Source organism: Acomys minous, assembly GCF_964271855.1.
Source record: "Acomys minous genome assembly, chromosome: 13".
Taxonomy (NCBI): Eukaryota; Metazoa; Chordata; class Mammalia; order Rodentia; family Muridae; genus Acomys; species Acomys minous.
Genome location: NC_140495.1, coordinates 14,873,057 through 14,900,384, shown reverse-complemented (window position 1 = coordinate 14,900,384; position 27,328 = coordinate 14,873,057). Strand labels below are relative to the sequence as shown.

At 46.3% G+C, this 27,328-nt stretch overlaps 1 protein-coding gene across 3 annotated transcripts in view; it reads right to left on the bottom strand.

Annotated features, from left to right (window-relative positions):
• Positions 1 to 27,073, bottom strand: part of DAG1 (dystroglycan 1) — a 63,158-nt gene extending 36,085 nt beyond the window's left edge. The window contains exons 1-2 of one of the 3 annotated variants that reach the window (XM_084752620.1): positions 26,911 to 27,073; positions 17,700 to 17,756 (exon numbers count right to left, since the gene is read on the bottom strand). The gene's annotated coding sequence lies outside the window, so the exon portion shown is untranslated. The remainder of the gene's footprint in view (positions 1 to 17,699; positions 17,757 to 26,910) is intronic. The other 2 variants (XM_084752621.1, XM_084752622.1) reach the window with 2 other exon arrangements.
• Positions 27,074 to 27,328: the final 255 nt, after the last annotated feature.

The following is a 27,328-nucleotide window of genomic DNA, read 5'->3' as shown; positions in this document are numbered from 1 at the left end:
AGGAAAGTCCCAAGCTAAAGGCCAACCAAGGCTACACAACAAGTCTGAGACCAGCCTGGCTCACAGCATGATCTTGTTTCAAAATAAAATAATAAATAAAAACAGGCTGGAGAAGTGCCTCGGAAGTTAAGAGCATTTGCTGTTCTTCAAAAGGACCAGGATTCAGGTTCCAGCAACCAGATCAACTCCAGCTCCAGGGTATCCATCTGGCCTCCATAAACACCTAAACATACATGACACCCCTTCCTTCCTCCCCCTCTCTTGCCCTGCCCCCGCACATGCACGCGCGCACACACATACAAAAATAAAAATCTAGGTATAGTGAGATGTGTCTGTAATACCAACACACAGGAGGCTGAGACAGGCCTGGGATATATAACAAAGCACTGTCTCAGACTATTTAAAACTTACCATTTTCTGTCTTTGATTGCTATTTATAACTAACAGAAGAAACTATTCACATTCTTAGAAAATATACAATTGCTGGGCTCAGTGGCATACACCTATAAACCCAGCACTTGGGAGGCAGAGGCAAACAGATCTCTGTGAGTTCAAGGTCAGCCTGGTCTACAAAGTGAATCTAGGACAGCCAAGGCTACACAGAGAAACCCTGTCTCAAAAAACCAAAAGAAAAAAAAAAAAAACAAAAAACAAAAAAAGAAAGAAAACATACAATTACATACTTAGGAATAAAGAGGCATGTCTCACAATTGCTCACAAATGGTTCAGGGAAAAATATACAGATAGAAAACAGAGAATTGGTGCTGGAGAGATGGCTCAGAGGTTAAGAGCACTGACTGCTCTTCCAGAGTTCAATTCCCAGCAGCCACATGGTGCCTCACAACCATATATAACGGCATCTAATGCCTTCTTCTTTATTTGAATTCTGGCATGCAGGCAGAGCACTGTATACATAATAAATAAATAACTTTAATTTAAAAAAACAGAAAACAGAGAATGATCCGGAGCAGTGGCGCAGGGCTGTAATCCCAGCACTCAGGAGGCAGAGGAGGGCAGATCTCTGTGAGTTTGAAACCAGTTTGGTCTACAAAACGAGTCCAGGACAGCTAAGGCTACACAGAGAAACTCTGTCTTGAAAAAAAACAAAAAAGAAAAAAAGAAAAAGAAGAAAATGAAGTCAGTGAGATGGCTCAGTGGGTAAACAAGCCAAACACCTATCCTGATGACCTTAATACCTAGGACCCACAGAATTGGGGAGAGTGGATCCCCCGAAGTTGTCCTTTGACCTCAATGTGTTCTGCATATGTGCATATACACATGTACACAATAATTTAAAATGCAGGCTGGAGAAATGGTGCAACAGTAGAGAGTACCTACTGCTCTTCCAGAGGACCCAGGTGGGTTTCCCAGCACCCGTGTGGTGGTTTAAATAAGAATGACCCTGATAGGCTTATTTATTTGAATTCTTGGTCACCAGGAAATGGCACTATTTGGAAGGATTAGAGTGTGGACTTATTAGAGCAGGTGTTGTCTTGTTGGAGGAAGTGTGTCACTGGAAGCGGGCTTTGAGGTTTCAAAAGCCAACCCCGGGCTGGGCATGTCTACGTCTCCCTCTCTCTGCCTACAGACCACGATACAGCATGCCCCCTTTCAGGCTAAACCTCTGAAAAAGAAAGCAAGCCCCCAACTCAATGCTTCCTCTTATTTTAAGAATTGCCTCGGACATGTCTCTTCCCAGCAATAGAAGAGTGATTAAGGCAACCCTCATGGCGGCTAACAGCTATCTCTAAGCCCATTTCCTGGGGAATCTACACTTTCTTCTGGCTTCCACAGACACCAGGCAAATGGTACACAAATATACATACAGGCAAAACAATCAAACAAACATAAAATAAAATAAATTATTGAAAAAGAAAAAGCTGGGTGTGGTGGAACCCGTTTTAATACCAGCACCCAGGAGGCGGAGGCAGATCAATCTTTGTGAGATTCAGGCCAGCCTGGTCTGCAAAGGGAATCCAGGACAGCCAAGGCTACACAGAGAAACCCCGTCTCAGAAGAAAAAAAAAAAGATTTCAGCATGTGTTCACTACAGTTCTAGACTCTGGGTACCAATGCCAGCCATATTATAGCACATACCCAGCAAGTCCTAAACCCTCCCAGTTTATGAAAGGAAGTAAGGATATTTTACCAACGTTTTCCTGTGCAAACACTACAAACATAACTTATACAAATAAAAATTTTGTTTGTTTCAAAAGTGCCTTGGGTTACAATGGAATAAATGTCACATTGGGGCCTGAAATGACTACATGGAGCTATATTTACTTTAGATTAAAAATAGTTGCATATTCCCTTTCCAGGAGCCTTTCCCTCCTAGAAGAAAATACCCAGACCAGGCCTTCGCATCACCAAGCTGAGAGGCACCAGAGCTCCAGTAAGATCACGATGAGCACCGGCTGCCAGTGTCAGGCCTCTACTGGTTCCCAGTCAGCCTCACAATGACTCCACGGCTGTCTGGTCTCCTACCCACCCCTCTCGACTTTTTCACAGCTGGCCTGGAATTCACTTTGCATATAGAGCGGGCGGATGTCAAATGCATAGCGATCCTCTGCTTCTGCCTCCCAAGTGCTGGGATTAAAGTCATGAGCCACCATTATTTCCTGAGAGGGTCCCAGGCTAACCTCAAATGCTCAGCAATCCTTTTGCTTGAACTTAGCTCTTTTGTTTGTTTGTTTGGTTTTATGGGTTTTGTGTTGGTTTTATTGGTTTTTGTTTTGTTTTTTGTTTTTTGTTTTTGAGACAGGGTTTCTCTATGTAGCCTTGGCTGTCCTGGACTCACTTGGTTTGTAGACCAGCCTGGCCTCGAACTCACAGCAATCCACCTGCCTCTGCCTCCCGAGGGCTGGGATTAAAGGCGTGCTTGGGTTGTTTTTTTTTTTTTTAAAGAGTCGCACTATATAGACCAGGCTGTCCTCAAATTCACAGGGATCGGCCTACCTCTGAGTGCTGGTATTAAGGGCATATGCCATTTTGCCTGGTGTGCGTGTGCGCGCGCATGTGTTGTTTTGTTTTTTTGAGACAGGGTCTCTCTGCATAGCCTTGGCTGTCCTGGACTCGCTTTGTAGACCTAGCTGGCCTTGAACTCAGTGATCCACCTGCCTCTGCCTCCTGAGTGCTGGGATTAAAGGCGTGCGCCACCACGCCCGGCTTGCCTGGTTTTTTGTATCATTCTCAAAGCTCAGTCACACACTCCATAACTATTCTGTCACACGTGGGTGTGTATTGCATACAGAACGCAGGTACCCAGCAGCACGCACCACTGAGGCAATTGTCTACATTCCCTGCATATTTTGTTTTCAAGAGTGATCTTACACATTCCTGCATTCTATAAACAAATCTGAAGTAAAAAATATTACATGTGGGACTGACAGACTGACAAAATATCTTTCAATTTATATTTCAACCTAAGGATTTAAGTTATTTTCCCCTTACTTTTACCAGTATTGAGTTATTGTCAAATATTTCATTAATAATTTGAACAGAAAAAGGATAAAAAAGACCAAGTTGAACAGCACGTGACAGAAGTTGACCCTTCTTATATTGCTTGACTAAAGAGCATGGTGGTATCAAGCACCATAAATTCAGGCTGGGAGTAATGGGTCTTAATATTAGTTATGAGAATATGGGAAGGTAAGTTTCCAAACAACTAATGAATCAAAACATAGCATCGATTTTTCAGTCAAAATTGACTACCTCAGAGGGAAATTCCCATGGTGAATGTACGGACTCATTAACTGGTGCAAACAATGTCTCTGTGGTGCTCTATACTCCTGTGGTTGCTTTCCTGTGCTATATCCTCCAAGCCAGCCCTAGAAACTGACGCACCACATAGCTCAACCCCCACAATTCCAAGCTCAGAGCAGCAGGAACAGGTGCGGGAGAGCAAAGCCGGAGACCGCTTGTGGGTCACACACCTACTCTTCACATGGCAGGCTCGTTGCTCTGCAGACAGTCAGCTTTACTCAGGCCTATTTCCAAACCCTGAGTTCACCGTGGGTTATCCTCCAAATGACAAGCTCTAGAAGCTCCAGAACGCGGGAAGCCAGCTTTCCCAGGGTCGCTGGAGGTACCCTCCAGGATCTTGGGACACCACGAAAAGACCCTTCTGTCTCAGGAAAGTGCACCCAGAGGCGGAGGCAGGCAGATCGCTGCAAGTTTGTGGCCAGCCTGATCTACAAAGCGAGTCTAGGACAACCAAGGCTACACAGAGAAACCCTGTCTCAATCCCACCCGCCCCTGCAAAAAAAGCTCAATTAAATAATAGTGGCATCACTGCCGGAGAGATGGCTCAGAGGTTAAGAGCTCTGACTGCTCTTCCAGAGGTCCTGAGTTCAATTCCCAGCAACCACATGGTGGCTCACAACCATCTATAATGTGATCTGATGACCTCTTCTGGCCTGCTGGTGTATATTGCAGGCAGAACACTGTATATATAATAAATAAATAAATCTTTTTAAACAATAGTGGCATAAATGAAAATCAATTCCTAGGTTACACAGTTTTGATGAAACTTTATTTATGAGCAGATTTTCAAAGCCTGTAGAAAGAAAGAACAACCGCTGGGCGGGCCTGAGTTAGGCTGGAGAGCTGCTCTCCACAGCTTCCCTCTGAGACAAGGGCAAGGCCTCCCCTCTTAGGATGTTTGCAGCCAATCAGTAAAGGAGAGACAACACCAGCACCTGAGGACTCCTGCCTTGCCACCTCTAATAATGAACTCTGGTGCGGTTCTGATGTAATCAAATTGTGGCAACTGCTTCCATACAGAAGATTTACCACTTGACTCACCACCTCTAGCTAGCAATGGAACACTCACTCCCACCGAGGCCTAATCAGCAGTGCCCCGCAGCCTCTTCAGGCCTTTTTCCAGCACAGCCCACACCTCCCTGACTGAAATTCTTTACATTCTTCTCCCTGAAGGAGAACACTCAGAAAACTTGGGTTAAAACCAAGAAAACAAGCCAAGCATGGTGGCGTACTCGGGAGGCTGAGGAAGGTGGATCGCTGTGAGTCCCAGGCCAGCCTGGTCTAGTCCAAGACAGCCAAAGCTAACACTGTGAAACCTTATCTCAGAAAAAAACAAGAAAACAAAAACTAAGTACTGGGAATTTAGCTAACCAGTAAAGGACTCCATCAAACCTGGGGAAGGTACGAAGTCTAGCTCCACGACGTGGGGAGCACAGAACATGTGCCAGGCGTCACATAAATGCATGGGATCAGTCCACCACATCACCAATAAAAAAAGAGAAGCCAGACGCAGTGACACACACCTTTAATCCTAACACTTGGAAGGCAGTGGCCAACAGATCTGTCAGTTCAAGTCCAGCCTATTCTACGGAGCTAGTCTCAGCCAGCCAGGGCTACATAGTGTCAAAAAAAACAAAACACTAAAAAACAAAAACAAAAACCTTAGACCTGCAATACAATTATAATCTCAATTTACTTGACTTCAAAATTAATTAGGTGGCTGACAAGATGGCTCAGCATATACAAACATACATACAATAAATAAAAATGTGATTTTATTTTATTTTATTTTATATTTTTAGGTTTTCCGAGACAAGGTTTCTCTGTGTAAAAGCCCTAGCTGCCCTAGACTAACTTTGTAGACCAGGCTGGCCTTGAACTCACATGATCCACCTGCCTCTGCCTCCCAAGTGCTGGGATTACAGGCATGTGCCACCACACTGGGCAATTTTTTAATTATCTAAGGGTAAAATAAATGAAATTTTAAATGTGTAAATTTACTGTAAAGATAGCAGAGACACTGTCAGGCACAGGCAAGTCTCTCTACCTAGTTCCGACCACAAGTGAAACCAGAGGTCACCCTCCTAGTTAAGGGGGTAGCTATAAACAGAGACTGAATTCTGGCTGTTTTCACTTCTTCACTTCCTCACAGCAAAACTATCTCCTACATGAAGAAACAGGAAAACCTCTAAAAAAGCCTTGAAACTCAGAAACAGCTTGTAAAATGAAAATCTTTAAGATAACCTTTTAAAACAAATAAATACTAGTTCCTCATTTTACAGATGGGGAAACAGCCTTCCCTAGTGCCCCATGCGGTGAGCAACTGAGTACTGAGAACCTACAGCCTCATCCTCAAACTTCAACCAATCAAACACTACTTCAACAAAGGGAAAGGGAGAAAAGAGAGCAGAAGAGAGAAGACTGGGGAAGAAAATGGCAATCAAGGAAGTGGGAAAGAGCCATATTACGATGCAGGGAGGGGCTAGCCAAGGGGGAGGGGCCAAGAAAGGGACAATGTTGTGTGTGAACCCAACCCTGTGAATCAACCACAAAAAGCATCCAGAATTTTCCTCTTGCAATGTTTGTCACGCCCATGCTAGGTAGACTGGTTTGACAAAGCCGGCCTCCACTCAGGCCCCACATCCTTCCACACAAGTAGTGTTCTGGGTCCCTGTCAGGAATAAGCATTGACACAGGAGGAGAAAGCACAACCACATCCCTGCCCCGCCTCACAGAGGAGCCAAAACCTGAGACTGAAGGCTTGGTACCCAGCTGGGCCGCCAGTTCACAGAAGTAAGAGACCTACTCTGAGGTACAATCTCTTAAATGCAGGCTGTAACCCTTCAGGCTCAAAGTCTTCAGCAGATTAAAGAGAAGAGGAGAAAGACTAGAGGAGAAAACTATAGATTAGAGAGACCTTAAAAAACACAACCCAAGCCGGGCGATGGTGGCACACGCCTTTTAATCCCAGCACTTGGGAGGCAGAGGCAGACAGAGTGAGTTCCAGAACAGCCAGGGCTACACAGACAAACTCTGTCTCAGAAAAAAAGAAAGCAGAAGCAGAGACAGGTGGATTTTTGTGGGATCCAGGCCAGCCTGGTCTCTGCAGCACACGTGGTGGTGCTCGCCTACAATCCCAACTGAGAGGTGCAGAAGGATCACAGATTTAAGATTAGCTCTGTTCTGACAAGATGGCTTAGTGGCAAAGAGCACCTGTTACTCTTGCAGATCACCTGGGCTCAACTCCCAGCATCCATATGGTAACTCTTAACTGTCCATAACACCTGTTCCAAGGGATCTGACACCTTCCTCTTACCTCTGTGGGCACCAAGTAATAGCTACATTAGGCAAAACACTCATGTACAAAAAAATACTGCAACAACAACAACAACAACAACAACAACAGGGCCTGTGAGATAGCTCAGTCAGTAACTGTGCCTGCTGCCAAGACTGACAACCTACGCTGGTCCCAGGGACCCACCTGATGGAAGGACGGAGCAAACCCCACAAGCTGTCCCCTAATTTCCACATGTGTATTGTGGCACACATCCCCACAACATACATAGATGAAGTAAACATAAAGCCAGCCCAGAAAAAAATTTTTAGTCTGCCAAGCAGCGCGTGAAAGACAGCCAAGCCAGAAAGGGTGATTGTAGGTGGCCTCTCAGCCAAGCAGGTGTGTGGAGTTCAACCCTAGGGGAACTGCAGCTCACTCGCTCAGGTCCCACTCTCCCATAGCTGTTGGCCAGCGACATGACTCTGCGACTATGACCAACTGCCTGGATTCCCTTATCCACGTCTTAATTGGCTTCCAGGGGTGGGGAAAGGTTTTTTGTTTCATTAACTGGATGCCCAAAAATTCCTTCGTCAAGCCAGCAAAATGACTCGGTGGGTAGAGGTGCTTCCTGCCAAGCCTAACAACTACAATTCAATCCTCAGAATCCAAACCGTGGAAGAACTGACTCCCCGAGGTTGTCCTCTGACCTCCACACATGCTCTACGGTGAGTGGGCACGCAAACACACACACAACCTTACCTAAAATAATAAAAATAAATCTTAAAAATATATCCTGTCTCCCTTCCAATGTTTATTTTCCCATTTCTATCGCACAAAACATTTTAAGCTGCTTTCCTGAAAAAGCTCAACAGCACTATCCACTACACGCCACCATTCCCCAACTGTGGCCCAGTCCAACTTCACTTCCTCACTTTCCACCCATGAAATGACTCCACCTCTTCTGTCACAACTCTACTAACTCAGTCTGGCCACGGCTCTGCACCCATTTCTGAGCCCTCTGCTAGGCAGCTGGCCCACAGTAGGCCCACGTCACCCACCTCAGTGTCCCCGTGCAGCCAGTCTAGCAATCTCCTCAAGTGTCTCGGGATCAACAGAGCAAAACAGCCAAGCTCTTCCGTTCACTATGTATTCTCTCCTCTCCCCTCCTCTTAGCAGTGGTTTCTTTTCTAATCTGGCTTCTATCTCTTTCCACAGCTTCTCAAATTATCCTCCACACCCATGCCTTCCCTTATCCAAACCATGACCTAACCACGAGGCTAATGCAGTCAGTCCACTCTGACACTGACACTATTGCCTGAGGTTCCCATACCAGGACCAGGCAATAGCTGTACAGACAGATCAGTGTGTCCCAAAATATGAACTTGGTTTTGAAAATAATCTAGGCTACTGCCTTTCAGTTCTCCAAGGCCCTCTCCCTAGACTCTCATAGAACCTGCCAGGATGGGTCTCAGACCTCCAACCTACTTTTTAATACAGGAAACACACAGCCTGGCTGAAGTCACCCGACAGAGACAGGACACATTTCATCACCAACCTAGTCTTCTTTAAAAAACAAAAACAAAAAACAAACAAACCTGCCTTTACTTCTCTTTCTTGTGCCTGGGGACAAGAAGAGCACCCAGACTTGTGCTGTCCACCACTGGATCCATCCTTGCTGCTTAAGCACAATGTTGACAACAATGCAGTAGGAAATCCAACACTATATTCAGGGGCTGAGAAGTGGCACAGGGGTTAATAGCCCTTGGTGCTCTTGCAAAGGGCCCAGGTTCAATTCCCAGCTCACAACCTTGTTACTCAGTCCCAGGGGATCTGAAGCCCTCTTAGGACCTTCCCTAGCACCAGCTCTAACATGGCACACATACATAAACTACCAAATATTTCCAAGACAGAGTTTCTCTGTGTAACAGCTCTAGCTGTGCTGAAACTCCCTCCGTAAACCAGGCTGGCCTCTGCCTCCCGAGTGCTAGGATTAAAGGCATGGGTCATACCATGCCCCAGCTCAATCCAAAAACTTTTTAAGTAAATAAAATAATAAACAAAATTTAGCCAGACATGGTGGCACACGCCTTTAATCCCAGCACCCAGGAAGCAGAGGCAGGTGGATCTCTGTGAGTTCAAGGCCAGCCTGGTCTACACATAAAAACTCTATCACAAAAAAAAACCAATAAACAGACAAACAAATAAACAAATAAAGACTATTTGGCCAGGTGGGTGGTTAGTACATGCCTTTAGTCTCAGCACTCAGAAGGCAGAGACAAAAGGAAGATCTCTGAGCTCAAGTTCCAGGACAGCCAAGGCTACACACAGAAACCCTGTCTCAAAAAGCAATAGGCAGACAAAGAGAAGGAAGGAAAGAGGGAGAGAGGGAGGGAGGGAGGGATATTGGGGGCATATTTCCCAATCCAGGAGCAGAAATGCAAACTTCTTAGCTGAAGAGGCCATAACTTTCACTCCTCTATATTGGCCTTCTGCCAGGACTGTAGAATAGGTGTTTAGAAAATGGCTTTAGGGTCATTTGTCTACTGTCCTAGTTCCTTCAATACTCTTTCTTTTCTGTTTTTGTTTGTTTTTTGAGACAAGGTTCTCTCTGTAATCCTGGCTGTCCTAGACTGTAGACCAGGCTGGCCTTCAACTCACAACAATCTGCCTGTCTCTGTCTCCCAAGTGCTGGGATTAAAGGCATGCACCACCATGCCCAACTTGAACTTTGTTTTTTCTTTCTTTAAACAGGCAGTCTTTTAAAAAAAAAAAAGTATTTGTTTTTATGTTATGTACATTGGTGTTTTGACTGCACGTATGTCTGTGTGAGGATGTCAAGTTCCCTGGAACAGGAGCTACACACAGTTGTGAGCTGCCATGTGGGTGCTGGGAATTGAAATCCGGTCCTCTGTAAGAGCAGTTAGCATGCCTAATGCTAAGAAGGTCAGAAAGGGGCTTTAGATCCCCTGGAAATGAATTATAGATAGTTGTAAACCACCATGTGGGTGTTGAAAACCAAACCAGGTCTTCTGTAAAAGCAGTTAAGTGTTCTCAGCCACTAAGTCATCTCTCTACCTCCAATCTATAGCTTTTATTAGATACCAAACTTATAGTTTATACCAAAATAAAAAAAGGCCAGAAAACAAGTCCCAGTGATCAGCAGATGCCAGGCACCCTTCAGATCACACTGCTGGCTGGGCACTTACTTCCTCTACAGCATGCTGAGAGTACACTGTTCCAGTTTTACTAAGGCAAAGAAGGCAAAGGCCTCGCTTAAGGTCACATTAGGAGGGTCTTTGGGTCTATTTGGAAGATTCCTTCCTCAAGCTCAGGTTTCAACTGTTGAGGACAGTTATCACTGTCCAACATCAAATTGCGAAAAATCTTACCTAAGTCTTGCCTAACAGCAACAGCCCTCATTGGATAGATAAACCTAATCTCTGAGAATTCCCAAGTCACCACAGCATCTCCAAGCCCTATGTAGAATATTTCTCCCTTAAAAGCCTTCTTACAACAGGAGCCAGCATTTGCAAACTTAGCTCAGCATGGTACCTGTTTTAGTCCTTCATTTGGCAAAAATGACATGGTACTTTGAATCTTAATCAGAGAAAGAAACAGCACTCTGCTCAGGAAAAGGATAAAACAGGCTGAGTGGGACTAGAAGAGCCTAAGGGTGCATCTCATTGCCTGAACACTTGCCTCGTATTTTACAAAGGGAAGGGAAGGGAGGACACAAATGGAAAGATAACAGAAGCAGAGGAGAGAACAGAATCTTTTTTTTTTAAAGATTTATTTATTTATTTATTTATTTATTTATTTATTATGTATACAGTGCTCTATCGGCATGTACACCTGCAGGCCAGAGGAGGGCACCAGATCCCATTATAGATGGTTGTGAGCCACCATGTAGTTGCTAGGAATTGAACCCATGACCTCTGGAAGAGCAGTCAGTTCTCTTAACCTCTGAGCCAAATCTCCAGCCCCAAGAACAGAATCTTCACTAAGAAGGCTGAGAAGCAATTCCAGGAGCAGTCCAAAGCTTACAGACTTACCAGATGTCTGCACTCAGAGAGAAAGCCTTTGCCTCCTCCTCGGCCCCTACCGTACACGCTCATCTATCCTCACAGAGCCTGATAAAGCACAACAGTGCATAAACCTAGCTCTGGAGTCAGACACACAGACACATGGGGGGAGGGGGACGGTGCAGGATGGGACAGGACAGGGACACTTATACATTTTCCCCAGGGACGCAGTGGCCTAGGGTCAGAAACAGAAGTGACTAGGGCAAGTTGATCTCAGGGGAAAAGCATCTATAACCAGAACAAATCTGTTTTTTTGTTGTGGTTTTGGTTTCTTTCTTTTTTTTTTTTTTTAATTTTATATTTTCCTCTTTTTTTACAAATTTATTTTTTTTTTTTTTTTTTTTTTGGTTTTTCGAGACAGGGTCTCTCTGTTAGCCATGGCTGTCCTGGACTCGCTTTGTAGACCACCAGGCTGGCCTCGAACTCACAGCGATCCACCTGCCTCTGCCTCCCGAGTGCTGGGATTAAAGGCATGCGCCACCAAGCCCGGCTACAAATTTATTTTTAGTTATATGGGTGTTTTTATTTTTAAAGATTTATTTATCATACAGTATTCTGCCCAAATGTGTGCCTGCAAACCAGAAGAGGGCACCAGATTTCATCATAGATGGTTGTGAGCCAACATGTGGTTGCTGGGAATTGAACTCAGGACCTTTGGAAGAACAGCCAGTGCTCTTAACCTCTGAGCCATCTCTCCAGCCCCCTGTGGTTTTGGTTTCTTGATGAAGAGTTTCTCTGTGTAACACTGGCTGTCCTGGACTTGCTTTGTAGACCAGACTGGCCTCGAACTCACAGCGATCCCCCTGCCTCTGCCTCCTGAGTGCTAGGATTACAGGAGTACTCCACCATGCCTGCTCACAAATCTGTTTTGTTTTGTTTTGTTTTTAAAGAAACCTGGACTAAAGGTGCACTTCAGTGGTAGAGTACATGTGCATCAAACCAGGAAAAGAAAGTGTTACTAAAGGCCTCTTAGCAAGTCTAGCATTTAACATATACAGTGAGTTTTAGCATCAAAAGAAATCAGAATAAGTAAATAAATATATCTAAATGTGAAATTTCATTCACAAACAAATCAATCTTATATGTTGCAGATGATTTGGAACACATGAGGCCCAGAGGGCAGGCCCAACCTCCCACATAGGCACCCAGCCACCCTTGGAAGCAGCAGGCCTGATTCTCCAAATATGGCCTCAAATCTGCAACAAGACTCAGGCCCACAAGGGCTTTACAAGAATGTTTATCAAGAAACTGAGCATGGGTTGGCATGCTGGGGCACACCTGTAATCGCAGCACTCGGGAGGCAGAGGCAGGTGGATCTCTGCGAATTTGAGGCCAGCTTGGTCTAAAAAGCAAGTCCAGGACAGCCAAGGCTACAAAGAGAAACCCTGTCTCCAACCCTACCCTCCCCCACAAAAAAAGAAAGAAACTGAGCATGGTGGCACATGCTTCTTACCCCAGAACTCAGGAGGCAGAGGCAAGTGAGTTCAAAGACAGCCTGGTCTACATAATTCTTTCCAGGACAGCCAGGGGTTACAGAGAGACCCCGCCTTAAAAACCAAAAGCAAAACAAGAAATGTTTATCAAAATATGGGGGAGGCTTGGCATGGTCGAGCACGTCTTTAATCCTAGTACTCAAGAGCCAGAGGCAGGTGGATCTCTCTGGTTTCAAGGCCAACCTGGTCTATCTACAGATCTAGTTCCAGGACAGCCATGGCTACACAGAGAAACCCTGTCTCAAAAAAACAAAACAAAACAAAGAAAAGCTATGAAGGGCTGGAGATGTAACTCAGTGGTGGAATGTTTACTTAGCTTAGCACAGGCAAGGTCCTGGATCTGAACTTTTAACACCTCAAAAAACAAAAATTTAAAAATGGCATATATAGATCCAGGCGTGGTGGCACACACCTTTAATCCCAGCACTCAGGAGGCAGAGGCAGGAAGATCGCTGTGAGTTTGAGGCCAGCCTGGTCTACAAAGCGAGTCCGGGACGGCCAAGGCTAACACAGAGAAACCTTGTCTCAAAAAAACAAAAAACAAAAAACAAAAGGCATAAACTAAGTGTGATGCTATGTTCCAGCACTCAGGAGGCAGGAGTTCAAGTTCAAGGCCAGCCTGTACTACAAAGACAAGACCCTATCTCAAAACACAAGCAAAGAATCAGAGAATCAGAGAAAATATCAGAGTTCAGACCCAAGACCAAGTGTGAACATCATCTTCCAGAACCCCCAAGAGCAACACAGCATGGTGAGACTAGCCCAGCCCAACACCCAGCTACTAGAGCAGCCAGACAGCCCACAGAAGGGCTGACACTGAAGAGGACCACTGTGCATTGGGCATAGCCCACAATAGACCCTATTATCCCTGGAACCCCATGACAGGATGGAAGAGGGGAGGCCAGGACATTCCTCCACCCCCTCATACCACAGAGGGAAAGGGCACTGGCAGCTTGGGGCAACAGAAGCCTAAACAGGAAGTAAGGCATTTTCTTCAGCTGTTAAAATCAGAGGGGACCACCTCCTTTTTAAGAAAACAAAAAAAGAAATGTGACCTGAGGTGCAATCAATTAATTGAGGTAAAATAGATGTCTACAGAGAGGCCTCTCTATAGTCAGCAATGCCCAACTAGAAGGGAAGTAATACTAAAGGCTTTGTGAGTACAAGTTACCACACAAACTCTGGCAGTGTAAGGGCGGCAGTGAGGGCAGAACAATCAACTTCTGCTGAAGATTTCCTCCTCCTCTCCAGAGGAATTAATCAAGTAATCTCCCCCCCCCTTTTTATTTTTGAGTCAGAATCTCATGTTGTACCCCTAGCCTAACCAATCGTATCTTCAGACTGGCCCTCTCGGAGTCAGCGTCTACACAGACTGGCCCTCTCAGTATCAGCATCTACACAGACTGGCCCTCTCGGAGTCAGCGTCTACACAGACTGGCCCTCTCAGTATCAGCATCTACACAGACTGGCCCTCTCAGTATCAGCATCTACACAGACTGGCCCTCTCAGTATCAGCATCTACACAGACTGGCCCTCTCGGAGTCAGCGTCTACACAGACTGTTGAAGGTTTCCATTGTTTACTCTACTGGTAAAATACTGTCATCTTCTCCAGGTCAGCGGAAGCAACAGCGAGGAGGGAGCACAAACCCGGGATAGGAAAGGATAAGACAGGAACCCTACTGTTTTCTATTTGTGGCTTTAATGAATTCTATTTTTAGATCTTTAATAAAGAGTCTCTCTTCTACTTTCCTACCAAATTTTCTCATTCAGGCAATTCAATCTTTCCAATACTGCTCAAAGATCTAAAGATATGACACTTAACAATCAACTTTAGTTTCCCTACACCTAGACCAGTAGGCTGACTCTCCTTGAGGAAGGCTACCTGAGCTCATGGCAGATTTGATACAAAGACAACCTCCCCAATCAAGCAAGAGACTACACACACAACATTTATAGTGATGAGAAGTATGTCTTATATAAATATTCAATAATACGTTAGTGTCCGAAATTGGATGATGTCCAGGGTTCTAATTAATATTCAAATTAAAATATGCCATTTTAGGCCGGGCATGGTAGCACAAGCCTTTAATTCCTGCACTCAAGAGGCAGAGGCAGAAGGATCTTGAGTTTGAGGCCAGCCTGGTCTACAAAGAGAGAACAGAACAGCCAAGGCTACACAGAGAAACCCTGTCTCAAAACAAAACAAAATGCCATTTAGGATTTGTTTTTTCTACATCACATTTCTTGGCAAAAATTTGCTGGAAGCCAGGGATGAAGAGACAGGCCTCAAGCCTATAATCTGAAGATTTTCTTTGTTTTTAATAACTTGTATTGGGGGTGGGAGGCTATGTGCACATGAGTGCAGATACCTTTGAAGATTAAAGGTATTGGATACACGGGAACAGGGATGACAAGTGGTTTTGTGGCCCATTGTGAGTGTTGTGAATCAAACTCCTGTCTTCTGGAAAATCAGTATAACTTCTTAACCACTGAGTCATCTCTCAGCCTCTGTAATTCCAAAATTTGGAAGGTCAAGGTAGTTACAGGCCAGCCTAGGCGGTAGAGACTAGGAAGCTAGACGGGAGAACGTACCAAGAGCCTGTCTCAAAACGTAAGAGGCCTGGGGATCTAGCCCAGTGGTGAGCGCTTGCCTAGTGTGCTCAAGCCCATGCCCAGTAACACACATGCAAACTAGCTAGAGAACCAACCTGCCCTTACAGAATAACTAATAAAAAAAGAAGCATTTATGGCCGGGCAGTGGTGGTGCACGCCTTTAATCCCAGCACTCGGAGGCAGAGGCAGGCAGATCTCTGAGTTCGAGGCCAGCCTAGCCTATAGAGTGATTCCAGCACAGCCAGGGGTACACACAGAGAAACCTGTCTCAAAAAATTAAAAAAAAAAAAAAGGCATTTATGACAATCAATACAGAACTCCATTTCCACCATAGAAAACCCTGGACTCGTCATCATTGTTACTTTTACTTTATGTGCATGGGTGTTTAGACTACATGTATATCTGTGTACCACATGCATGCCTGGTGCCTGTAGCGGCAAAAGAGGAGGCCTCCTCCTCGGAACTAGAGTTATGGATAGTTGTAAATAACTGAGTGAGTGCTGGAAACCAAACTTGGATGCTCTGAAAGAACAACATACACTCTTAACTGCTGAGCCATTTCTCCAGCACCCTCACTTTGCAATCTTCTTAAGCAATCCCATGGACACCTGGGATGCCTGAGGGGAAGATGTTACCAGCACAGCTACAGGAATAAAAAAGAAAGATAACCAGAACATTTGCAAAATCAAAGAAGGATGTCTTCAAATCTCATTATTTTGAAACCCACACTAGTCACGCTATCATAAAATTTTAACTTTGTTGTTGTTATTGTTGTTGTTGTTATTGAAAACAGGGTTTCTAAATGTAGACCTGGCAGTACTGGAACTCACTTTGTAGACCAGGCTAGCCTTGAACTCAGTACTACTGTATCTGGCTCCAAGTGCTTGGATTAAACCTAAGTCACCACTGCCTGCAAAAAATTAATTCTTAAAAAATACAAGACCAGCCGGGCGTGATGGCACACAGCACTCGGAAGGCAGAGGCAGGCGAATCTTTGTGAGTTCAAGGCCAGCCTAGTCTACAAAGCAAGTCCAGGACAGCCAAGGCTACAAAGAGAAGCCATGTCTCAAAAAAACAAAACAAAACAAAACAAAAGAACCAGGACAACGGCAGGCGTGGCAGCACATACCTTTAATCCTAGCACTCAAGGAGGCAGAGGCAGGCGGATCTCTGTGAGTTCGAGGACAGCCTGTTCTACAAAGCAAGTCCAGGACAGCCAAAGCTACACAGAGAAACCCTGTCTCGAAAAAGAAAAGCAGCCAGGCAGTGGTGGCACACGCCTTTAATCCTAGCACTCAGAAGGCAGAGGAAGGTGGATCGCTGTGAGTTCGAGGCCAGCCTGGTCTACAAAGCGAGTCTAGGACAGCCAAGACCACACAGAGAAACCCTGTCTTGAAAAAACAAAAACAAAACAAAAAACAAAAACAAAAACAAAAGAAAAGCAGAGGTAGGCAGATCTCTGAGTTTCAAGCCAGCATAATCTATACAAAGTTCTAACCCACCAAGGACTGCATCTTGAGACCCTTCGTCTAAAAAAAAAAAAAATCCATTGTTTTATTCCAAAACATACATAGCAATCAGTAAAAAAAATTCTGTAGGGCCAGGCAGTAGTGGAGCACACCTTTAATCCCAGAACTTGGGAGGCAGGAGCAGGTAGAGCCCTTTGAGTTGGAAACCAGCCTGATCTACAGAATGTATCCAGGACAGCCAAGGCTATCACAGAGAAACCCTGTGTCAAAAAGTAAATAAATAAATAAATTCTGTAAGAGGAATTTGTAGATACCCATACATTTAGATACAAAGCAACCTCCACAGAAATAAAGAGTAAGCCAGGCAGATATGGCCCACACCTTTAATCCCAGCACTCAGGAGGTAAAGGCAGGCAGATCTCTGTGAGTTCCAGGCCAGCCTGGTCTACAAAGTGAGTCCAGGACAGCCAAGGCCAATACAGAGAAACCCTGTCTCTAAAAACAAAACAAAACAAAACAAAAAAGAAAAGAAAAGAAATAAAGAGTAAATGCCAAAAAAGGAAACTAAGCTGGGCACTAGCCACTGTTTCCCTGAATATGACACACCCTTTCCAAGTGTTTCACTTGTCCTTGAGCTCCCCTCCAATTGGCACACTCACCACAGGCTGCAACTCTGTCAAAAATAATGGATCTGGGGCAAGACATACCCTTAAAGATGAGAAAACATTTAGACTTCTCTGTGTGGCTACAAAATCCTTGGGCCCTTGGTCCAGGCCTGGGTAAAGGGCTTACCACCACACATGGTGAAAGGAGACTGTAGCTCAGTGATAAGAGTGCTTGCTTACCTAATACACAGGAGGCCCTGGGCTCCACCCCCACAGCCACTAATAAGGTTATTATCTGACAGCTTTCTCCTCACACACTGCTTTAAAACAAAACGGTTAACCGTGTTGCCAAGCAGCTCACTATCCTTCTTCTCTCCTCTGCAGAGTTTTCTCTTACCTCACCTTCCACTGCCACGCAGCTTTGAAAGCTTTATCTTCCTGGAGCGCACAGGCCCTGCAGGAACAGAAGAAAAGAATCCGTACAAGGACCCAAACAGAAACAGAAGTACACCACACTAACCAACACCAAAGGAAGTGGGCAGCATCACATGCGTCTCCTGCCCATCTCACTCACTAGTCACCCGCTTGTCAAAAGACCACTTGAGGGAAATGAAATGTTTTATGTGCAGTACATTCAAGGCCAAAATCTACGAAGTTTCACATAGCAAAGATATAAAATTAATTCCAACATCTGTCTTTTCTTTCAGTTTTTTCCCCTCATGTTGCCCAGACCAGCCTTGCTGCCTCCACCTTCTAAATACTCAGATTATAAGTGTGTGCCACTATTCCCAGTTTTGTTTAAATTTTTTTTCAGCACCTCCTACTTCACTTTGGTTTTTTGAGACAGTTTTTCTGTGTAACCTTAGCTGTCCTGGAATTACTTTGTAAACCAGGCTGGCCTTGAACTCTGAGATCCGTCTGCCTCTGCCTCCCCAAATGCTGGAATTAAAGGCATGCGCCCAGCTTCACTTCGGTATTTTTGAGAAAAGATTTTTTTTTTATATGTACCCCTGGCTGGCCTGGAACTCTCTGTGTAGCCAAGGCTAGCCTTGGACACACACAGGTCTACCTGTCTCCCGAGACTAAAGGTGTATACTACCATGCTCAGTTCTAGTTTTTAAAACAGCTTCTCATATAGACCAGGCTGCCCTCTACCTCAGCTATGCAGCTAAAGCTGGCCTTAAACTTCTAACCTCCTGCCTTCACCTCCTAAGAGCTAGCACTACAGGGGCATGCCACCACACACATGTTTTGGACAGCTCTTTTTTCTTTCTCTTCTTTTATATTGATTTTTTTTTTTTTGAGACAGGGTTTCTCTGTGTAGCCTTGGCTGTCCTGGACTCGCTTTGTAGACCAGGCTGGCCTCGAACTCACAGAGATCCACCTGCCTCTGCCTCCCGAGTGCTGGGATTAAAGGCATGTGACATCACTGCCCAATCCTTAAGATTTATTTGTATTTATATATACACATACATAGACACACACACATACACACAGTGCTCTGCCTGCATGTATACCTGCAGGCATCAGATCACATTACAGATGGTTATAAGCTACCATGTGGTTTCTGGAATTGAACTCAAGACCTCTGGAAAAGCAGTCAGTGCTCTTAACCTCTGAGCCATCTCTCCAGGCCCTAAAGTTTCTTTTTTCTTATTTTTAGATTTATTTTGTGTATGAATGTTTGCTTGCATGTATGTATGTATATCATGTATGTGCCTGATGTCGGCTAAGGACCAGATCCCCTGGGACTGGAATTACGGATGACTGTGAGCCACCCTGTGGTTTCTGGGAGCTAAAATAGGGTCCTCTGCAAGAACAGCAAGCACACGCTGCCACTTCAGCTCCACAGTCTTGATGGTGTGTGTGTGTCTGTGATTCACACGGGCATCATCCTGGCTTATGCGGTCCTAGGGTGGAACCAGGGCTTTATGCATGCCTGGCGATAAGAATTCTCCCAAGGAACTGTATCATCATTCATGCTCCTTATTATTATTTTAAAACAGGATAGCAGTGGAAATGCTCTAAACCCTTCTGTCTTTTGAGACAGGGTTTCCCTGTGTAGCCCTGGCTGTCCTGGACTATGTAGACCAGGCTGGCCTCAAACTCGAACTAAGAGATCGGCCTGCCTCTACCTCCCAAGTGGTGGTATTAAAGGCATGTGCCATCACTGCCCTGCCACTTCTTTTTTTTTCCCTTTTTGGGGGGTTGTTTTTGAACAGTTTCAGGTAGTAACTCACATAGCCTAGAACTCACTAAGTAGCTCACGTTTTTCTTAAACTTTAGGGTAACCCTCCTACTTTAGCCTTTAGTACTGAGATTACAAACTTGACAACTACACCTGACTCCAGTGTGACGGGGGTTTGTTGTTTTGAAGATTTATTCATTTTTATTTTTATATTTATTTTTATTTATGTGTATGGGTGTTTTGCCCGCATATATATATGTCTGTTCACAACATGTGTGTAGTATCTATGAAGGCTACCCGAGGGCAATGGGTCCTCTGGAACTGGAGGTAAAAATGGTTGTTAGCGCAGGGTGTGGTGGTATACACCTTTAATCCCAGCACTCAGGTGGATCTCTGTGAGTTCGAGGCCAGCCTGGTCTACAAAGAGAGAACACGACAGCCAAGGCTACACAGAGAAACCCTGTCTCGAAGAAAAAAAATAGTTGTTACCTGCCATGGGAACCCACTGACCCTGGGTTCCCAATTGCTCTAAACCATTGAGCCATCTCTAATGAACCTTCAGCTGAGTTGAGTTTGATTTTGTTTGGTTTGGATGGGCTCTCACTGCATAGTTCTGACTGGCCTAAACCTTGCTATGTAGACCAGGCTGGCCTAGATTTCCTAGGGATTCACCTGCCTCTACCTTGGTGCTCAGAAAAGCATGAGCCTACTTCTGGCTCCAGTTGAGCTCTTGTAAAATTTTGTTTTTGTTTACATTCATTTGGGGAGGGGATAGCACAGTGTATGTGAAAGCAGGAGGCCAACTTGTGGGAGTTAATTCTTTCCTTCTACCATGTGGGTCTTGGAGATGAACTCAGGTTGCAGGTTTGATGGCAAATGCCTTAACTGCTGAGCCATCTCATAGGTCTTTTTCAGTTATCCTTAGTCTAACTGCTTCTTAAAGAAGTGATTCTGAGCTGGGCGGTGGTGGTGCACGCCTTTAATCCTAGCACTTGGGAGGCTGAGGCAGACGGATCGCTGTGAGTTTGAGGTCAGCCTGGTCTACAAAGTGAGTCCAGGACAGCCAAGGCTACACAGAGAGACCTTGTCCCAAAAAACAAAAATAAAAAAAAAACTGACTCCACGAAGTTGTCCTCTAGGCTCCACATGTGTCATAAAGCATGCATGCCCTTACAAACACACATCATAAACACATACACACAAAATTTAAAAGTAAATACTTTTACATAAAACATAAAATTTTAAATCAAAATACCAGGCACGTGCTAACACTGGAAAAGCAAAGGCAGGGGGATCGCTGCGTTCAACACCATCCAGACCTACATAGTGAGCTCCAGACAAGCCAGGGTTAGAGTGAGACACTGTCTCCAACAAACAAGACACAAGAAAACATGAGTCAGATGAAGTCAATACATTGCTTAAGGTTTATGCAAATGGACCTCATGGACGACCTGCTCATCTTTGTTCTCTATGGTTTATGAACCTGTGCGACTGCAGCCCATCTATCTCTTCACCCTGAACCCAAAGACGAAAACTGCTTACTTACCAAACCCAAGCAACAGAAAAATAGGAAACCCTATTCATTAAAACTAAATTAGGCCCTCTAGCTAGTACAATTCTGTAAACTACTCTAAATCTCTATTTATAGAACTATTTGAGCCGGGTGTGGTGGCACAGGCCTTTAATGCCAGCACTCGGGAGGCAGAGGCAAGTGGATCGCTGAGTTCGAGGCCAGCCTGGTCTACAAAGCGAGTCCAGGACAGCCAAGGCTACACAGAGAAACCCTGTCTCAAAAAAATACAAAAGAAAGAAAGAAACTGCTATTTGAGCAGTATTACTAGTGATCAGAGTAAAGAGAGATGGATGGTCAAGAGGCAGAGTATGTGACAGAGAAGTATTGCTTGTTTTCTTCCGTTGGCTGCTTGGAGTTTTTATTGGACGGCTTTGGTTTTGCTGGAAGGTGGTCTACATTTTGAGACAGTGCCTTACTATGTAGCTCAGGCTAGCCTCGAGTTTGCAGCCTCAGCCTGAGAGCTGGAACTACAGTACGATTACTCCCAACCTAGGAAGAGTGCTTCAGTGGCTGGAAGTAGGAGCTTACAAAGACCTACTATGACCTGGGCAGTGGGTGGTGCATGCCTTTAACCCTACAGAGGGCTGCAGAGCCTGTGAGTTAGGGATGTAGTTCAGCTAAGTTCCCTGCCCAGTATGCACAAGTAGCTCCCCATCAACCCTGCCAGTTACAAAGACACAAGTGGTCTTTGTGGCCAAAGTGATCACTCCTATACTCCAAGTTTCTGCTTGGTCACTTCCTCGCCTTTCCACTCAATAGGCCCCACACACCTTCAAAACTCCTGTCTTGAACCTTCTTTCTCTCCACCTCACTTACTACTGACCTGGTTCAAGTCCACTATCTCCCAAAGCAATGACTAATACTTCTTTTCTTTTCTTTTTTTTTTAAGGTTTATTTATGTATATGGATGTTCTGTCTGCATGCGGGTATTGGGAATTAAACTCAGGACCTCTCGAAGAGCTGCCAATGCTCTTAACTGCTAAGCCATGTCTCGACTCCTGACTAACACTTTTTAAAAAGCAGAAATGTATCATCACAGCTATACTCCAAGACCTTCAGGCTCCCAACTCCTCTAAGCTCCTCTCTATGACATTCTGGCTCCGACGCAACCTTCCACAACACCCAAAGTGAGTGTCACGTCTTTTGCCTCTGCTTACATTTTCTTTTATCACAGATACTGACCTTCCTGCTACTGCCTTCAAACTAACACTTCCTGAAGGTCCAACTGAAGTTTGTCTGTCCTCCAGCCAGGCCCTCGGACCTAAGCTAAGCTCCGTGCTGTACTTCAACATGGTGCCAGAACAGCTAGCATAGGGCCTGAAAAGCAACAAGATTTTCTTTTAAAAGCAGAATCTCACTATGTAGCTGTTGCTGGCCTGGAACTCTCTATGTAGACACTGAGGCATGTACCACCACCCTCAGCCAACATACTTTTAAAATTATGTATCTGTGTGTGCAAGTGCATGTAGGTGCCTAGAGAAGCTGGGAAGCTGTAACTCCCTAGAGCTGCAGTTATAGACATTCCACACGGGTGCTGGGAACTGAACTCAGGTCCTCTACAAAAATGGCAACTGCACTTTTAAATTATTTTTATTTTACATGTGTATGGGTGTTTTGCCTGAATGTACCATGTATATGCCTATGCTCAGAAAGGCCAGAAAAGGGAGTTAGACCCTGTCAGTACTCAGTTTCTAGGATTGTGAGCCACAATGTGGGTGCCGGAAATCAAATCGGGGTCCTCTGAAGAACAACAGGTGCCCTAAGGCCGTCTTTATCTTTCTAGCTTCCTCCAGCGAGATTTCATTTCTGAAGGCCAAGCACGGTGTACACACAGTCATAGTACTAGCATTCAGGAGGTGAGAGCAGGAAAATCAGAAATCCAAAGCCATCCTCTGCTACACAGGAGTTTGAGGCCAGCCTGCACTACATGAAACTTTCTCTCAAAAAATAAAACAAGGAGCCGGGTGTGGTGGCGCACACCTTTAATCCCAGCACTTGGGAGGTAGAGGCAGGTAGATTGCTGTGAGTTCCGAGGCCAGTCTGGTCTACAAAGCGAGTCTAGGACAGCCAAGCCACACAGGGAAAACCTGTCTCGAAAAAACAAAAAAAAAAAAATAAATAAATAAATAAATAAATAATAAAAATTTAAAAACCCTAAGAGACCGAAGAGATGGGTCAGCAGTTAAGAGCATTTGCTGTTATTCAAACAGACCTGAGTTCAGATCCCAGCACCCACATTGGGGGGCTAAAAACCATCTGTAACTCCAGCTCCAAAGGATCAATGCCCTCCTCTTCTCCTCTTTAGGAGCCTACACCACCACGAGGCATACACTTGCATAGACGGATACATGCACAAAAACAAAACTAAATCATTAAACATAAATAAATAAACAGAAAACACAACAAAAAATCTTGACTATGTACATGATGAAGTGCAGACACCTTCTGTGGCTCAATTTCCTCAACTAGTATAAAGATTTCACTCAGGGAGCTGGAGTAATGGCTCTGTAGATAGTGTGCTGCAAGCAAGAATATGGCTCCCAGGCTAGGCAGGACTGCATGTGCCTGTAACTCCAGACACAATATTGTGGGGGGGGGGGACAAAGACAGGCAGAGCCCAGGATCTGGCTAGCCAGCTAGTGTGGATGAAATGATAAGCCTCAAGTTTAGTGAGATTCTGTCTCAAAAAATAAGACTGAGAGTAATAAAGATTCTCCTCTGGCTTCAGTCACTCACATAAACCTGTGCTAAGCCACACACAGCGGTTTCCAAAATTCTAATTATCAGAACAATACACACAAAGCAGAAATGCGAATGGTTATCAATCAGTCCACGCCATTCGTGACCATGCCAGGCCTGATAGCTGGTCCTTTGACCCGAGCAGTAGGGAGCAGAGGCAAGAGAGGCGCTGAGTTCAAAGTCAGGCAGTCAGGTCTACTTAAGTGAGTTCCAGGGCAGTCAGAGCCAAAAAATGAGACCCTGTCTCAGGAGAAAAACAGAAAGGAAATACCATGCCCCATGTTCAAGCAGGAAACAGAGCAGGTATATTAGCTGGAAACAGAACTTCACAACATATTCCATGCTACCCCAAATCCCCAAACTTCTCTGTCCCAGGCTCCTAGAATCCTAGGACTTACAGCCTCCACACTCCGCTAGGCTACAAGTTTGGTTGGTTTGTTTGTTTTTTCAAGACAGGGTCCAGGCTGTCCTAGACTTGCTTTGTAGATGCGGCTGGCTGCAAACTCACAGCGATCCGCCTGCCTCTGCCTCTGCCTCCTGAGTGCTGGGATTAAAGGCCTGCGTCACCGCCACCATGCCAGGCTTCAAGCTACAAACTTTTCATAATCAAATGCTTTATCTCTCTTTTCCTAAGCATCAACACCAATCAAAGCAAACTCCCCCCAATTCCTCCAAACCCATTCAGCAGTCTGCTGAAGGGAAGTATGTTGGGGCTCAGGCCTAATCCCCGAACTTAGGAAGTAAGGACGAAAGGCTAGCTCAATGCTAGCCTCACTTCATAATGGGCTGCAAGCAGCATGGGCTTAGGAGACCTGTCTCAACAACCAAGGTTTGGAGGTTTGTTTTAGGGACTCAAACTTAGAACTTTACCCATGATATACAAGATCTCTGCCACTGAGCCATATCCCATGGCTTTAAAGCCTTGGTCACAGACTTGTTGCCTGCACATTCCTGAATTCAGGCTTCCTCCTCCATGAGGCCAGCCACTCCCTATGCACTACCTTTTCAGTCTCCCCTCCTCTCAGCTGCTGACTTCACTACCAGAGGTCCTGACATCTCGCTGTGCCACTCCCCAAGTGCCACCAACATACTGCTTTCTAAGCCAGGTCTAGATTATGCCACTCAAATGATTAAAAGCATTCTCAAGCTCCTGTGCCCTATGAGGCTGGAGCTCCTATGTGCAAAGAAAGCCCAGAGCTCCCACCTGTCTAGCTGGAAGGCTCCCAGGCACTATTTTAGACATTCATGTACATGCAGTTCCGGGTGTACAAGCCTTTATGTCCTCCAGCTAATTCTTGCTGCCCTGAAGGCCATGGCTCAGGAATTCTCTCTCTTCAGGATACAATGTAAGCACATTCTGTAGGCAGCAGCTACTAATAATCATGGGTTCTGACTCTCAGTCACTGAATCCCCAAATCAGGCCTTAAGGGCAAAACAAAATGCACTGCCTTAAGTCCCCAAGGCCTACCCAGAAGTTGGCAGGAAGTAAACACAAAGATTTGCTAAACGAATGCATTCTACCAAATCAGTTTTTCTTTTCTCTTCTACGAACAGTGAAGATTCAGGGAGGCAGAGGCAAGGAGTTTTCTGTGACTTTGAAGCCAGCATGGTCTACAAAGCGAGTCCAGGAGAAGAATTGTCCACTTACAATTTCAACTTCAACAGAGGTTCCTATCAATGAAGCTTTCACGTTCTTCCCTCCCCCCCCCAACCAGGTGCTGTCTGCATAGCGCTGCTCACTCCTACCTTCACACAGGACCCCACAGGCCTTGCAACTAACTCCCTAGGTGAAACCTGATTTCTTCAACAGCCCCCGCGTCCTTTAAGCGTAACAGGCCATGTCCTTGACTCCAAGGCAAAACGAGTTTCAAGTCTCCGAATTCAAACCATCGATTTTGTACGCCTCCACAACCCGTTTCTGTGGAATTCATGTTCAGAACTACGACATTCTGAAAGTATGTCTCTGACCATTAAGCACACTATAAGCTGATATAATTGCTACGCCCCGTCTCCACCAGACTCTCTAGAACATCTGGAAGCACAGCCAACTCTATCTGGAGTTATGTTCTATAAACACCACCCTCACTTCACGAGTCTGCCTTCCACGCCAGGAACTGCTTGGACTCACTTATTTACGGAAACAGCAAGCTGGACTCTTAAGTTAGACCTCTAGGCTATAAAGGTTCGGCCCCAGACTAGACGGGCCAGTCAAAACTTCTTGTCATCGCCACGAAAACTAATCTTGATGTGATTCAACTTAACAAAGGCTTCTCAAATTGTAGAAATTTAAAAGTGTATTTTTAATTGCCCGTTGAGTTTGCCAATAAATGAACTTGGGAGTTATGGCAAAAGGACTCTTGAGTCGGTCAAGGTGTTTCCTCTGCGAACATTTTCCAAATACACTCGCAAGTGAACCTGGTTTCCCAAATACCCACTGCAAAGGTACTGAAGAAGGCTCCCAAAGAAGCGCAACTGAGGGGGAGATAAGAACCCCAAGACTAGGAGCAGCTCAAAGCAAGAGGCGGGGGCGGCGCCCTTCCCAGCCTCTGGCAGGAGCCCCACAGAGGAGATGCCGCTTAACTGGGCCGCGACCCCCACTGGAAACCCGGAGGCAGCTCGCAGGCCGCACACGCCCGCGGCCGATGCGCAGGCTCCGCGTTCCCGGGAGCGCGGGCCGGGGCTGAGGCCTGGCCCGTGGCCGCGGCGCGCAGCTCCGGCCTCACCGCCCAAGGCTTCCAGCCTTCATCCACCGGACGGAGAGCCGAGGGGCGGCTCCGCCTGGACGGCGGCGCCGCCCCCTCACCCGCAAGGACGTCCGTGGCCATGTCCCCGCCCCGGGCCGAAAGGGAGCAGCAGCAGGTGTTCCGCGGAAGGCTCGGCCGGCTGCAGCTGGGGGGTGATCACGGCCCCGGCAAGCAGGCACGGACGGCGGCAGAGGCGGGCGGTGCACTCACCCAGCGCGGGCCGCGGCAGGTGTTCGCTCCTCCGGGCCCAGGGACACCGCCGCCGCTCCCCGGGGGGGACTCCGCGCGAAGCCGCCGCCGCCGCTGCCGCCCCCGAGCCCCAGGAGCGCGAGCGCCGCGCCGCAGCCTCCGCGCGATCACGTACCGAGCGGTGAGAGGGCGCCGAGCGCGAGGGCGGGGCGCGCGGCCGGAGCCTAGCAACCGCCTGACACGCGAGTGCCGCAGCCAATCCCACGGCCGGCTCCGAGCGGCGCCGACCGGCCTTCGGCGCGCGGCCCGCTTCTGCCTGCGTCGCTGGCCCCGCAGCGCGCCGCACCCGCGCTCAGGCTCCGCCCCGTCCCGCACCCCTCTGCCCATTGGCCTGTCACGCCCCCGCCCCCAAAGCCACGCCCCAACGTGGAGGCCCCGCCCCCGAGGTCGACCCAGCGGGTCCCGGGACACGCCTTAGCCAGTCAGGGTAAGCTGGGAGCCCTTGGTAGCTGGGGTGGGGGAGGGGCGCCCTTCCCAACTTCTCCTAAAGAATAAAACGAGGTATGGACAGGCCGGCGAACCGGTCCGGCCAC